The 13,937-nt window shown below is 40.8% G+C and overlaps 1 long non-coding RNA gene across 3 annotated transcripts in view; it reads right to left on the reverse strand.

Annotated features, from left to right (window-relative positions):
- LOC101671867 overlaps positions 1 to 10,981 on the reverse strand; it is a 78,897-nt gene extending 67,916 nt beyond the window's left edge. For all 3 annotated transcript variants that reach the window (XR_006606663.1, XR_006606661.1, XR_006606662.1), the window contains exon 1: positions 10,812 to 10,981. This is a non-coding gene — a long non-coding RNA (uncharacterized LOC101671867). The remainder of the gene's footprint in view (positions 1 to 10,811) is intronic.
- Positions 10,982 to 13,937: the final 2,956 nt, after the last annotated feature.

A 13,937-nucleotide genomic window follows, 5' to 3' on the forward strand; every position in this document is an offset into this window, starting at 1 on the left:
GAATGTCAAATCTTCAGGACAACTAAAAGTCTGATGAAATAGAAGATGCCATGTCGACAGACCATTTTCTTGGAGGAGTTTTGTTCATGGAAAGATAAAGGGAAACAGGTCACAATTACCCTCATGGGTGCTCTCAGTAGGTTGTTATTTTTAGAGATGTTCCAAAGGTAAGAAATGGTAGGCAGCAAACATGTAAAAAACCTGAATGCAAATGTGACATCTTCTACAACCAGCCAGAAAACTTGGGGTGCTTTAGGATTGTGCAGCCATTTCTCCAGTAATAGAACCACACTACATTCTATCCCAAAGGGATTAGGATTAGGACTCACAGCCGAAGGGAGACCAAGGAGTCGAAAAATCACAGCAAGGAGAAGCAAACCACTAAGTGGGACAACAATCCCACAGGGGCTAGGAAGCTGGCCACCATTTTAACTCCATCTTCACCAGAAGTTTTTAATTAAGTCTATTGAGAATTTTCTTTTTTTCATTGTGGGGATACATCCTTGATTTTCTAATAGCAGTTAACACGAGCAGTTGGGTTCATTTTAGAACAGCTGTAACACACCAGTTCCATAAAGGGAGAGAAAACTCTCCTTCTAATTTAAGTCACCATGTAGAACCACGCCCTTTGGATTATGCCTATCCTGATTACCCTTGGATTATGCCTATCTTTACTTTCTTCCAGCTTGACCATCTCCATAAATGTCATCTTTCCTGTCATCCAAACCTTAATTTTGCTTCCCCTTTGTCCTTCCTTTCGTGAAATCCAGCCCATTGGTGGATGCTGGCCTTACTGACAGCATCGGTAGCTGATCAGATTTACCTAGAGAAGCAGCAGCTGTCAAAGATGATTCCAACATCATCAGTTAATGGTCACTTGGCCACCACTTCTCTGCTTCCTGCCTGAAATGCCTGTGAAAGAGGCAGGGGAAAAGATTAAATGAGTTCACCATGCACTTCTTCGCTGCAGGTTACCTGGCTTAGGATGTTGGGTCTGAGCTGGACAAAAGGAAAGAAATGAGATCGGAATCTGAGACTTACATGTGCTGGGCTTTGTCCTGACTAAAAAGGCCTAAAATGGAATGCAATGGAATCCTCTTAAAATGTTAACAGAGGACAAGAATGGAGCAAATTGGCAGAGTGTATTTAAGGTGGTGACTGAAAAAAAAAGAATGCCTTCCCAGGCTTCTACTCCACTGAATTCAGACTTATAAACAGATTACACTGTTTTTGTAATTTAATGTACATAGCCAAGACCCAGGCCGAGGCTAGTGAGGAAAACGTATCTTTTGGAATCACATATGTCCAGTTCCAAATCTGTCACTTAATACCTGGATGAAGTGGATTACCACACAACTCTCTCTCTTTTTAAAAGATTTTATTTATGTTTAAATAAAGAGAGAGAGAGAAAACAAGCAGGAGGGGAGAAGCTGGGAGAGGGAGAAGCAGGCTCCGTGCTGAGCAAGGAGTTGGATGTGGGGCTCCATCTCAGACTCAGGGATTATGACCTGAGCCCAAGGCAGCTGCTTATGAACCGAGCCACCCAGGTGCCCCAGATTACTGCACATTTCTTGAGTATGCTTTTGCATCTATAAAATCACTATACCATCCACCTTCTGCACAATCAGCCTGAGGATGACCTGGGATAACATATAGCCAGTGATTAGCATAATACTGGACACAATAAGCCCTCAACAAATCATTCTATTGTTATCTCAGTTGATTACTTATAATGTCTGTTTCTTTCATTTCCATCAATTCAAATGCTATGGCTCTTCTTCAGACTCCATCTCTTTATGAATCTGTCTCTAAATATATTCGAGAGCTTCATTCAAGTATTTGAAAGTGACTGTCAGGAGGAAAATTAAAAAAAAAAAAAAAAGTGGACATTCTGGATAGCTCTTACAGGGCAATTTTATACAGAAATAAAAAGAAACAGATTTTAGTTCAGTATCTGAAATAGGTTTCCAACAATTTAAGCTAATCAATAACAGATTAGAAACAGAGAACGCAATCTCCCCAAATAGGGATACTGCTGAATGCTGCCACCTAACAGCATGTATAAGCTTTGGTAGCTGATCGATCAATGGAGGTTTAAATCCCAAGTTCATCATTTCCTGGCAGCAAGACCCTGGCCAAGTTGTGCAATGTCTGAGTCTGTTCCTTCAGTGTGAAAACCGGTCTTAGTAATACCCATGGTGTTGGGGTTGTTCCAAAGATTAAGTGTTCTAAGAATCTCTACTATAAAAATAAAACACTGCTGTGGCCTCCCTGGGGACGGAGGTAACAAAGATAAGGACTGAGAGCTGTTGGACTCATAAAGCCTCAGGAAGGTGGGGAGGCATCACAGTGCCTGCCAGGACCACAGAAGATGGCAAGACAATGGTCAAAGCCCAGACCAGAAAAGGTATTTTTACACAACCTTTTAAAGACAAAAATCTCTTCTCACACTTGCCAAGATTTCATGATATCCTCAAATAGCAGCCCCCACTGCAGTAATATCCCACCTCCAATACAGGATATGCAATAATATCCCACCTTCAATAATATCCCTGGGGAACAGGGGTGCTTTTCAGAAAGAAAGCAATGACATTATGCAAATGGGAGTGTGCTTCCTTTCCAGATGTTCTAGATGTTATGAAAAGTTCCACTTGATTCGGGAGCTATGAACCAGTTATTTGGAATAACAGTGCTCCCTGCAACTTCTCTTATCAATATGTCAAAGTAATAACCAATTTTATCAAAATCCTACATCTTTTTCCACCTTTACTGAGATATAATGGACATCCAGCATTGTGTAAGTGTGTGGTGTATGATGTGTTGATTTGATATGCTTCTATATTGCAAAATAATTACCACCATAGCATTCACTAACACCTGCATCATGTCACCTAATTATCATTTCTTTTTTGCAGTAAGAATATTTAAGATCTACTATTTTAGCAACTTTCAAGTAAATAATACAGTATTATTGCCTATAATCACTATGCTGTACTTTAGATTCCAGAACGTACTCATCATATAACTGGAAGTTTGTAATTTTTTGACCAACATCTCCCCTTCCCCTTTTCCCCCACCCCAGTCTCTGGTAATGCAATTCTAGTGTCTGTTTCTATAAGTTCAGCTTTTTTTAGCTTCCACATAGAAGTGCTATCACACAGTATTTGTCTTTACCTCTCCGATTTATTTCATTTATCCTAATGCCTTCAAGGTCCATCCACATGCTCACAAATGGCAGAAGGTACTTCTTTCTCATGGCTACATAATGTTTTCATATATTGGGCTGTTTCCCTATTTATTTTAGCTATAATGAATAATGCTGCAGACAACTTGGGAGTGCAGGTATTTCTTCTAAATCCTGTTTTCATTTCCGTTGGATGTATACCCAGAAGTAGAATTACCGGATCACGTGGTATGTCTCATTTTAATTTCTTGAGAAATGTCTCTACTGTTTTCCACAGTGGCCACATCCTTGCCAACAGTGCCAACAGTGCCCAAGGCCTTGTTTGTCTCCACATTCTCCCAGTATTTATTTCTTCTCTAACTGGTCACAGCCATTTTAACACGTATTACAGTCCATGGTGTTTTGTGATAGCAGCCTAAGCGGGTGAAGCCAGTCCTCCTGGGACTCTTCAGTAAGATGTCTTACATTTCTGATGTGGACTCCTATGATGGTGTGACCGTCTCAGCGTAAGGGAGTCCCTTACCTTGGTAATGGCCCAGTAACTGACTGACGGAAAAAGCAAGCTCAATTTTTCTTTCTATGGTTGTGCTTTTATGAATTATTTAACTGGGCTTTGTCCCTCCCTTTATTTAATTGCACTCTGAGAGAAGTGCAGACTGTTGGCATTAAGAACCCTCTAGAAGACAAAGCAGTTGATAATTCTTATCATCAAAGTAGGCTCTCACATTGGTATGATAAGAAGCACTGCACAGGAATAGCTTGTTGGCAGAATTACACTCTCAAAGGCGAATATCTTCAAGCCATCCTTGACTCTCGAAAGGCAACCATGTACAATGCCCAGGAGTGAGGAAAATGTTGAACTGAAGGCAGAAGGATCTCATGTGAAATGGTGAGTAGCCTTCAATGACACCTGTCAAAGATTCACAGTGATTTTCTTTCCTTTCCAATGATGGGAGTACTCTCCCCAGGAAAGCCCTGTCCTCTTCCTGGCTTGAGTATTAACTGATAGCCCTAATGAACACCATCTCTTTACCTACTTGCCTTTGCAAGCAGAGTTCCTCTGTCAGGAAGGCCTCCTACCCAAGTTGGCCTCCACCCCACCCCATTCTGGGGAATTCCTCTGTGGCCTTCCCTAACATATGGTAGAGGGTGGGGTAGTGGGAGGAGCTGCTTCAGATCCAAGCAATAAGGAGTTGCCCGGTTGATAGAGATTTTAAAAACAATGATAAAGCGAAAAAACGAGTCTGCTTTTTCTGACTACCATATGTTGGCAATTCCAAACAATGTCAGTAATAAAACACTCCTATCCGCTAGGGCAGACTTTCCCCGCTGAGCTCCCTTTCCTCCTTGGTACATGCTGTCTGTGCCCAGGACCTTCCTAAGCATTTATATATATCAACTCCCGTAACTGAACCCCATTAGACAGCTGAGAGAACTGAAGCACAGAGAGATTATGGGACCAACCTGAAGTCATCTAGCTTGGTCATACTGCCTTACAGTTAGATGGTAGGCCCAAGGTTTCAGTTCCAAAATTGTAATTCCAAAGTATTACACCAATTCACCCCCCTCACCACCAAACATGTGCCTCTCGGAATATCTAGTCTGCACACGGATACACCCCTAGGATGACACCCGATCCACCTAGGATCTCGCAGCTCCCTACATGTGTTCCTCAGCGTCTGTTTTATCTTGCATTACAGTACTCACTGGGCTGCAGGGCAAAAGCCACCAGACCCCCAAGCCTAGCACAAGGGCTGGCTCATAATAGATGTCACATGAATGAATGGATGAAAGCAGTCTTTGGTCCCAGAGCTAGAAGAATTTATGCATATTATGTTTATATATGACGGACTGGTGGAAAGCTCTGGGTTTTGATTTGGAATTCAAGAACAGCCTTCAATTCTAACTCTTTTATGAATTCTCTCTGAGACCTAGAATCAGGTATTTAATAGATCTAGATATTGGTTTCTTAGCCTGTAACATAAGGGATGGACCATCCTACCGGTGATATTCAATAGATGCTCAACTTGCTTTCTTCACACTAAACTCAAATGGGTTTCTTTTTCTTTCCCATTGGTAACAACCATTTTTGTAGGAAAAGCTTTTTATTTAAGTTTAACACACCAAAGAAAGCACACAACTTAGAAGTATACGGCTTAATGAATTAGCACAAGGACACACACCCAAGGGAAACCACCTCGATCAAATACAGAACATTACCAGCCCTCGGTACTCTCTCGCCTGAGTCAAAAGTGAAGCTTCCCTGACTTCTAACATCACAGCTTAACTTTCTAAATGAAAAGAAATTTGTATAAATTCTTTTGTGTAAGTCTTCTTCCCTCAACATTCTCTCTCTTTTTTTTTTTTTTTTAAGATTTTATTCATTTATTTGAGAGAGAAAGTGAGAGAGCGCATGAGAGGGGATAAGGTCAGAGGGAAAAGCAGACTCCCCACAGAGCTGGGAGCCCAGTGCGGGACTCTATCCTGGGACTCTGGGACCATGACCTGAGCCTAAGGCAGTGGCCCAACCCACTAAGCCATGCAGGCGCCTTCCCTCAACATTACCTTTGTGAGCTTCACCCATGCTGTTGTGTATACACACAATGTATACATATTATACTACATTGTGTATAACTACAATGGGTTCATTTTCCTTGTTGTATAATATCCCACTGTGTAAACACCGTGTACAACTTACCATTCTGCTGATTCATGAATGTTTTGGATAAATACAAAGAAACCCATACCTAGTGAATCATAAAACTGCTGAGGAGATCAAAGCTACCTATTAAAATTTATTCACTTATGGCGCCCGGGTGGCTCTGCCTTCAGCTCAGGTCGTGATCCTGGGCTCCTGAGATGGAGTTCCCCATTGGTCCCCTGCTCAGAGGAGAGCCTGCTTCGCCCTCTGTCTCTGCCTTTCACTCTTTCATGAATGAATAAATAAAGTCTTTAAAAAATAATAAAAATTATCCATGTATTTATTTTTCCAAGAATTCTCGTCCCCCTTTCTGAGAACTGTTCCTTTTTCCTGACTCGAGTTCATGAATACCGAGATGTAATTTCTGAGGAATGCTGAAGGTGGTAAGTTCAGTCAGCATGAAATAAGAACAACTATCAGACTCAACTCGAGAACAGTGCTTTCTGAATGGCATGGCTCTCTGGCTGCCTGTTTGGCCTGTTCTTCAGTGTGGTCCTCTCCTGCACTCTAAAACTCCTCTCCCTCCACTCTGTATCTCTGAGCCTTGGTCCCAGAGAACTGCTAATGAGAGAGGTAAACCTGAACTGTGGCTTCAAGTACATGTGCCTGGCACACAGAAGGAACTGAACAAATATTTTGTGATTGCTACTCAAATTCAGCATTCACCACTTAGAACTTAGCTCTAAGTTCTTTCCTCATTTTGGGGATGATAACTTCACATGTCTACCAACAGCTACTTCAAAATCTCTTGATTCTTCTGAGATCTGCATTCTTACTTGATAAATAACACCCCATTTCATTTTTAGTGAGCAACTCCAAAGATTTCCTTCTTTATCATAACATCTCCATTTATTTACTTTTTAAGGATTTATTTATTTATTTGACGGGGAAGGGGCAGAAGGAGAGAGAAACTCTCAAGCAGACTTCCCACAGTATGGAGCCCAATGTGGGGTTTGATTCCATGACCCTGAGATCATGACCTGAGCTGAAATCAAGCATTAAGGCACTTCAACTACTGAGCCTCCCAGGTGCCCCCACGAACACTGTCATTTAAAAAAATTTATTTCAACCCTCATTTTTACTAACCCTTTGTCCTTTCCAGCTCAAAGGAATCTGTGTCCTCCTTTTTTCTCTAAAGCTAGATCCCATATGAGAGATATAGTCGTTATATATATTTCCTCTCCCTGGCATCTTCAAACTTTCCCTCCCCATAGACTTCAACCCAACCTGTGTGTTTCTCCTTCACCTTGAAAGAAAATCTCAGTATGATTTTGGTGTCAGTTCTAGCTACCATCTTTTTTTTTTTTTTTTTTTTTTTGTATAGCAAAAAGAAATTTAAAAATGAATTCTTGATTCCCCGCAACATTACAATCTTTTTTTTTTAATTTTTTATTTTTTATAAACATATATTTTTAACCCCAGGGGTACAGGTCTGTGAATCACCAGGTTTACACACTTCACAGCACTCACCAAAGCACATACCCTCCCCAATGTCCATAATCCCACCCCCCTTCTCCCAAACCCCCTCCCCCCAGCAACCCTCAGTTTGTTTTGTAATCTTATTGCTTCTCCTTTAAAACATATTTCTTAAAAAGATGCTCAAGAATATATTGCTCACTTGTCTTGAAACCTTGACATGGCCTCTACCCACTTCCAAGATAAGCTATTCTACCCCCTTGCTTGATCTCTGCCTTCACTTCTTCTTCCTGTCCCCTAACTCTGAACGCTGAGCATTTCTGAAATTTCAACCTGGGTGTGGAGTTCTTTCTTGTGCTACAAATGGTCTGTCTGCTTCTTGGATAAAGTCCATACAAATGACACCCCAATCTCTACCTTCCACCTTGTTCTCTCAATCCAGCCCCTGCTGTGTTGTCTTTGATTCCTGCTGAACGCTCCTGCTTGGCTGTTCCATTTTCTTCCCTCAAATGAACACTTGCCAAACTGAGCTTGTCCTTTTCCTTCCATCCACACTGGGCTCAGCATGCTAAATTCCTCTCCTTCATCAATAACACCAACATTTTCCCCACTTAGGCAGGCTTGGAAACTCCATCATCAGTGACATTCCTATCTTTCATTACACATAGTAATCAGTCAATATGACTCAGGGAGATTGTTCTTTGAAAAGACTCAAGCAGCCATGCCTTTTTCCTATTCCCACACTCATCCGTGATTTATATTAGCTGATGCCATTAGAAAGCTCAAGAAAAACGTGGCATTTTCCTTTTCTCGCATTTTCCCTTCTTGATGGGCCTATAAATTTTTCTCTCTCTGAAAGATATTTTTAGCTGTCAGCTATTTTCAGAACCAATATTACTGATCAACATGAATTCTAGTAATGGGCAAGTCTTCCATGGCTAACTCTCCTAGATCTGCTCAAGCCCCTTAGGCTCTTAATAAGCCTGACTCAGGAGATTCTCCCAAAGGCGGGGAATATTCTAAAATCGAAGCTTTACAAAGTCATTACAAAACACTTTCAACCACTTGACAATGGCCAGAACTATTCTCACCTGGAAAAGCAGAGATGATTCCCATACATTCTTATCTTGGTGGTCAGAAAAGCAGACCCCTTACTTCTCTCCATAACAAAAGGAGGGCAGAAGCTGTGTTTGCCACTCCATAAATGTTGCCATGTCTAGCTCTAAACACACACATTTCTTATGGTTCTAGAGATGTGAGGTCCTCTTGCATGCAATGTTTCCTTGCGGGGTCCTCAAAGGAAGAGAGGCAGATCTGGCATCCTCTTCCTTGGAGGGGTACAATCACATCACGAGGGCTCTACACTCGTGGCCTCATCTACACTCGATTCCCTCCCCAAAGCCCCCACTTCTAAGTACCATCACATGGGGATTAGGGCTTCAGCATATGAATTTTGGAGAGACACAAACATTTAGACCACAGCAAGGTTGCCCAAACCCAACTCATTATTTCCTCAGCTCTCTCTCACCCTGTCTGCATGTCCCAGGTTCCTCCTTCCATTCCTCCAATCTCCTGTACCTCAGGTAACAGTGGACCATCCACCAGGGCCCAAGCCACATACCCATGAGTCCACGTACATCAACCTCTTGTCTGAGCCCAACCATCACTAGGACTCTGAAACCATCAATCTGTCATTTCCATCAACTGCTCTCAAGTACGCTGCTATTGCCCTGCGTTCAGCTGACATTGATTCTCAATAGCTTTGCTTCACATCCCTCTGTCTCCACACTTGCCCATCATGCTCTACAAAACCTCCAGAAGAACCTTCCAAACCCAAAAAAGCCAGTCATGACACTTCCCCAGTAAAACCTACCTTTCTTATGGCACCTAAGTGGCTCAGTCGGTTAAGTGTCTGCCTTTGCCTCAGGTCATGATCCCAGGGTCCTGGAATCAAGTACCACAGGGGCCTCCCTGCTCAGCAGGGAGCTTCTTCTACCTCTCCTTCTCATTCTCCCTCTGTGCTTTCCCTCTCTTTCTCAAATAAAAATCTTAAAAAAAAACAAAAACAAAACAAAACAACAACAAAAAAACTACCTTTCTTTCAAGCCATTTCTTTTTCCTCTCTACTCTCAATTCCTCAACTATTTAATTGTGTAATCAACTGATGAAGCAGAGACATGGGGGCCCCGGAGATATTATGATGGTTGGCTACATAAAGATGTCTGTGTTCAGCAAATCCAGAGTGGATAAATCCTGATGTTCCTGTGGCAGCTGAAATAGGTTTCTCTGCAGGAAGCAAAGGATGGTAAATACTGAAATGAGTTAATAAGGAAGGTTATAGAATCTCCTTCAAGGGAAGGATTTCTTCCCACAATGGAGGATAGAGTCTCATCTGTATGAGATGGTTTAAATATAATCCTTTGTGAAGGTCAATAAATTGGGCTCACAGAGTCCTTTTCAGGCTCCTTATGATACTCAGACACACCACCGGCTTACTGTGGCTCAGCACGTGGCTTGAGAACAGGAGGGTGCTGATCTCCCAGCCAGAAACAATCTCTCTCCCTCAGCTCTCCGACTCCGCCTTCTTTGGGACGTATGTAGTGACATTTTGTATGTCATTCTGCTTCTTTCAAGAGAAAAAAGCATCAAAAGCATGAAACATGAGTGGTTCATTTTGGTATCTTCAAACATTTAAGACTTTTGGTTAAATGGAATTTCTTTCCTCTTCTGAAAGAACCCTGTAGTATCAACTAAAAAGAAGTCCCTGATTTTTGTCTGAAATCTGTATAAAAACTCGGCAACTCACACTATGAGAACAAAGTTTTCTTAAGTGTGCTTTTTTCCAATCATTATCAGATATAACTAATTGTTTCTCTTTCCCTCAGCATCATTTTAAAATATGGCCATTTGGATGTTAATTCCCTCCAGGTAAAAAGTCTGGAAGATGAGCTAGCATTTCGGTCAATAAGAAGGACATCTAATTAGATCATGAATAGAAAATAACACAGCCAGGGTAGCCTGGGTAGCTCAGTTGTTAAACGTCTGCCTTTAGCTCAAGTCGTGCTCCCTGGGTCCTGGGATCAAGCCCCCACATCAGGCTCCCTGCTTAGCAGAAAACCCACTTTCCCCTCCTCCACCACCCCCCAGTTGTGTTCCCTTTCTCACTGCATCTCTCTCTCTCTCTGTATGTCAAATAAATAAATAAATAAATCTTGGGGGGAGGGGGAGGAAAGAAAATAACACATCCACACATCCAAGCAAGTGTTCAGCAATTCCTGGTTAGTTTCTACCACCTCAAAATAATGCAAATAGAAAAGGTTTTTTCCCCATAATTGTCCCTCCGCAGAAGCATGATTTCTCACAAAAATAATGAATAAGCGAATAAAACATTGCTCTAGACCCTTATGCTCAACAAAAATAACAATAACAACTACTTGTATGGAACATTAAAATTAAAAAAAAAAATTTACCAAATACTCTAGCTCATTTGAACCATGTAACAGTTCTTACCATTTATGTCACTACTTTAGAAGATATTTACAGGAAACTTGGATCGGAGAGATGAAGCAAATTGCTGTGAGTCACAAAGCCAGGAATAGCAGAGTCTAGACTAGAACCCAGGCGTTTTCCTGATTCCAAATCTCATGATCTCTCTACTGCATCTTTCTGTCCACATGGCCAATCCAAAAAAAAAAAAAAAAAAAAAAAAAAAAAAAAAACCATTTCTAACTCAGCAGTATAGAAAATCAAGAGCCAAAGAAAAATGGCCAGTTTGTGAAAAGAAACACATTTTCTTAACTTTGATAATTAAGCTCAAACATTAATTCCTCACACTTATAAAAAATACCAATACTTACATTTCTTGAGCATTCACATCTTGCTGCTATACTAAGTGCTTTATATAGATTAATTCATCTCATTCTTACAAGGAGTCTAGAATTTCGCCCTCTTCTGATTTTACTAATGTAGAAACTAAAGTTTAAGCTATAAAACCTTATCTTTCCCAAGGTCACATGGTTGGGAAAGTTAAGTGGCAGAACTATGGCCTGAACTCGTATCAGCTGAATCTAGGACCTAGGCTCATAATCACCATGCTAATCTGCTATGCTAGTGGTTCTCAAAGCTTGGTCCTGGACAGGCAGCATGGGCAGCCCTGGGAACTTGTTAGAAAAACAAAATCTCTGGCCATACCAGACCTACTCTGGGAGAGGAATCCAGCAATCTGTGTTTTAACAAGCCGTCCAGGTGCTCCTAAGGCACATGAAAATCTAAGAACCACTATGCTAGACTGGAACAAGAGTAAATGGTAACCATTTGCTAGGAGTCAGTGTATGTTCTGTGCTAATAGGGAATACAAGAAGGAAGTGAGAGAAGTTGAAGACAATTAATAAGGCTGTTGACAATGAAAGTCTTCAGGGAATAGTAAAGCCAAAAAGGGAAGAAATAACTTTAACTAGTATACACAGAAGCTGAAAACACCAATGATGAGCAATTAATCAGGCAATATGTTACACTGTAATCAAGGATCAGAAAATTCCGGAAGGACTAAATGATACAGAGTTTATTACTGCATGGTAAATGATCATTAATAAACTGTGGCTGTTAAAAGAACTAAAGAGATGAATAATCACATATGTCAACTGTAGGAGAAATAACTTGTAGTCTTAATCACTTGGAAAAATTACAGGTATGGACACATACAGAATCAAAAGAATGAGATTAGCAGTGCTATTAGAACCTAGCACAGGGGCGCCTGGGTGGCTCAGTGGGTTAAAACCTTTGCCTTCAGCTCAGGTCCTGGTCTGGGGTCCTGGGATCAAGCCCCACTTTGGGCTCTCTGCTCAGTGGGGGGCCTGCTTCCTTTCCTCTCTCTGCCTGCCTCTCTGCCTACTTGTGATCTCGGTCTGTCAGATAAATAAATAAATCTTTTTTTTAAAAAAAAAAGAACCTAGCACAAACTTGATAGATCTTTTTATAGAAAATCAAGATAGTTACAAAGGCACCAGGCACTTTGACCTGGAGAACATTTCAACTGCCAAAATAATGAATTAATGTAATTATATTAGCACATTGCACTAATCCCTACCTGTAGTAACAAGAATTTACTTTGTCAGAATTGCTAAAATGCAGAGATGACTTAACTTGGAAGTGATCTGGTTATACTTAGGATTTTATCCAGCTGATGACCTCTGATTACATATAACTTTTCTGAAGGATTAACTCTGCACATGAGTGCTTCCAAAGAGAGGACCAAGAGTAGCTTCCCAGGGCTTGTCATTCCAGTATCCTTCATTATATCTCGAGAGGACTACTATTTCAAAGTGCCATATAGAGGAAATGAAAAATGATATCAAGAACAAAAATACCCACAAGTGAGTGTAAAAATAAAAAGGGTTCCAACAAAGACACCAAAAGTCATTAGACAACAAAACTGTGGGTTATTCCTTTCACTTGATGGCTACTGATTTGAGGTCTCTCTCTCTTTTTAAATCTCAATCAGTTGTTTAAAAGGAAGCAGCAGATCAAAGAGAATGCATTAACTGAAGTTGTCAAAGGAAATATTAAAATCGTCTAACTGGACATTATGAGAATAGGTCATAATCCCCATGGAGGAAAGGTATGTTTTGTTGCAATTCTCCATTCTCCTATCAAGAAAAATCAGCTAAAGTAACTAAAACGTATTCACTTCTTACTATGTGCTGGTAATTACTCTAAACTTGACACATACATTTTCTCTTATAATTTTCATAGCAACTCTCTGATGTATGTTTTCTTATGCCCATTTGACACTCTACACATAAAGATGAAAGCTGAGAATTAAAGTTATTCTCCAAAGATGGCCCTAAATAATTCAGCTTCTCCCTCTACATACAAGCTACAACTCCTATAAAGTAGTAGAGTTTCTATTCCCTACCCCCTTGACTCTATGCTGGGTCTAAGACTGATTTGCCCAATAAAATGCAAAGAAGGAAATATTATGAACCTTTCAAGCCACGGACTAAGTAGGACTGGCAGCTTCTACCTCTTGAAATTCAGCCACCATGTTGTAAGGAAGCTGAAGTAACCACATGGAGAATAATCAAGACCTCTGGTTAGCAGTTTCGGTTGAGCTCCCTGCAAACAGTCAGCATTCACTTGCTAGTTATGAGTCTGCACCATCTTGGACGTATATTCTCCAGAGTAAGTCAAAACACTCCAGCCAATGGCACATGGAACAGAGATGAGCTGTCTTCATTAAGCCCTACTCAAATTGCAAAACTGTTGTTGTTTTAAGCTACTAAGCTTATTACACTGCAATTATTACACAGCAACAGATAACTTAAGAATTGAACTACCCAAGGTTACACAGTGGGACAATTTAGCATCTCGTAGGCCATACTTTTCACTCTCAAATACATTAAGAAGCTGCAAATTAGGAGGTGCAAAGAAAGGTTTCCTTAGAGGGAGAGGAGTGAATGGATGATATGCTTACATGGGCACTGTATTCAACAACTAGTCACTGAGAACCTGTGAAGTCTCAGCTACTGAGACCAGGTGCTACAGATACAAAGATAAATAGTCAAGAGTTCTGAGCTAAAGCTCCCTGCATCACTAAGATAAATTACAATACCAGACAACACGATCAAACAGATGTAA

The sequence above is a fragment of the Mustela putorius genome, unplaced genomic scaffold, assembly GCF_011764305.1.
Source record: "Mustela putorius furo isolate JIRA1106 unplaced genomic scaffold, ASM1176430v1.1 tig00000421_pilon_pilon_pilon, whole genome shotgun sequence".
NCBI lineage: Eukaryota > Metazoa > Chordata > Mammalia > Carnivora > Mustelidae > Mustela > Mustela putorius.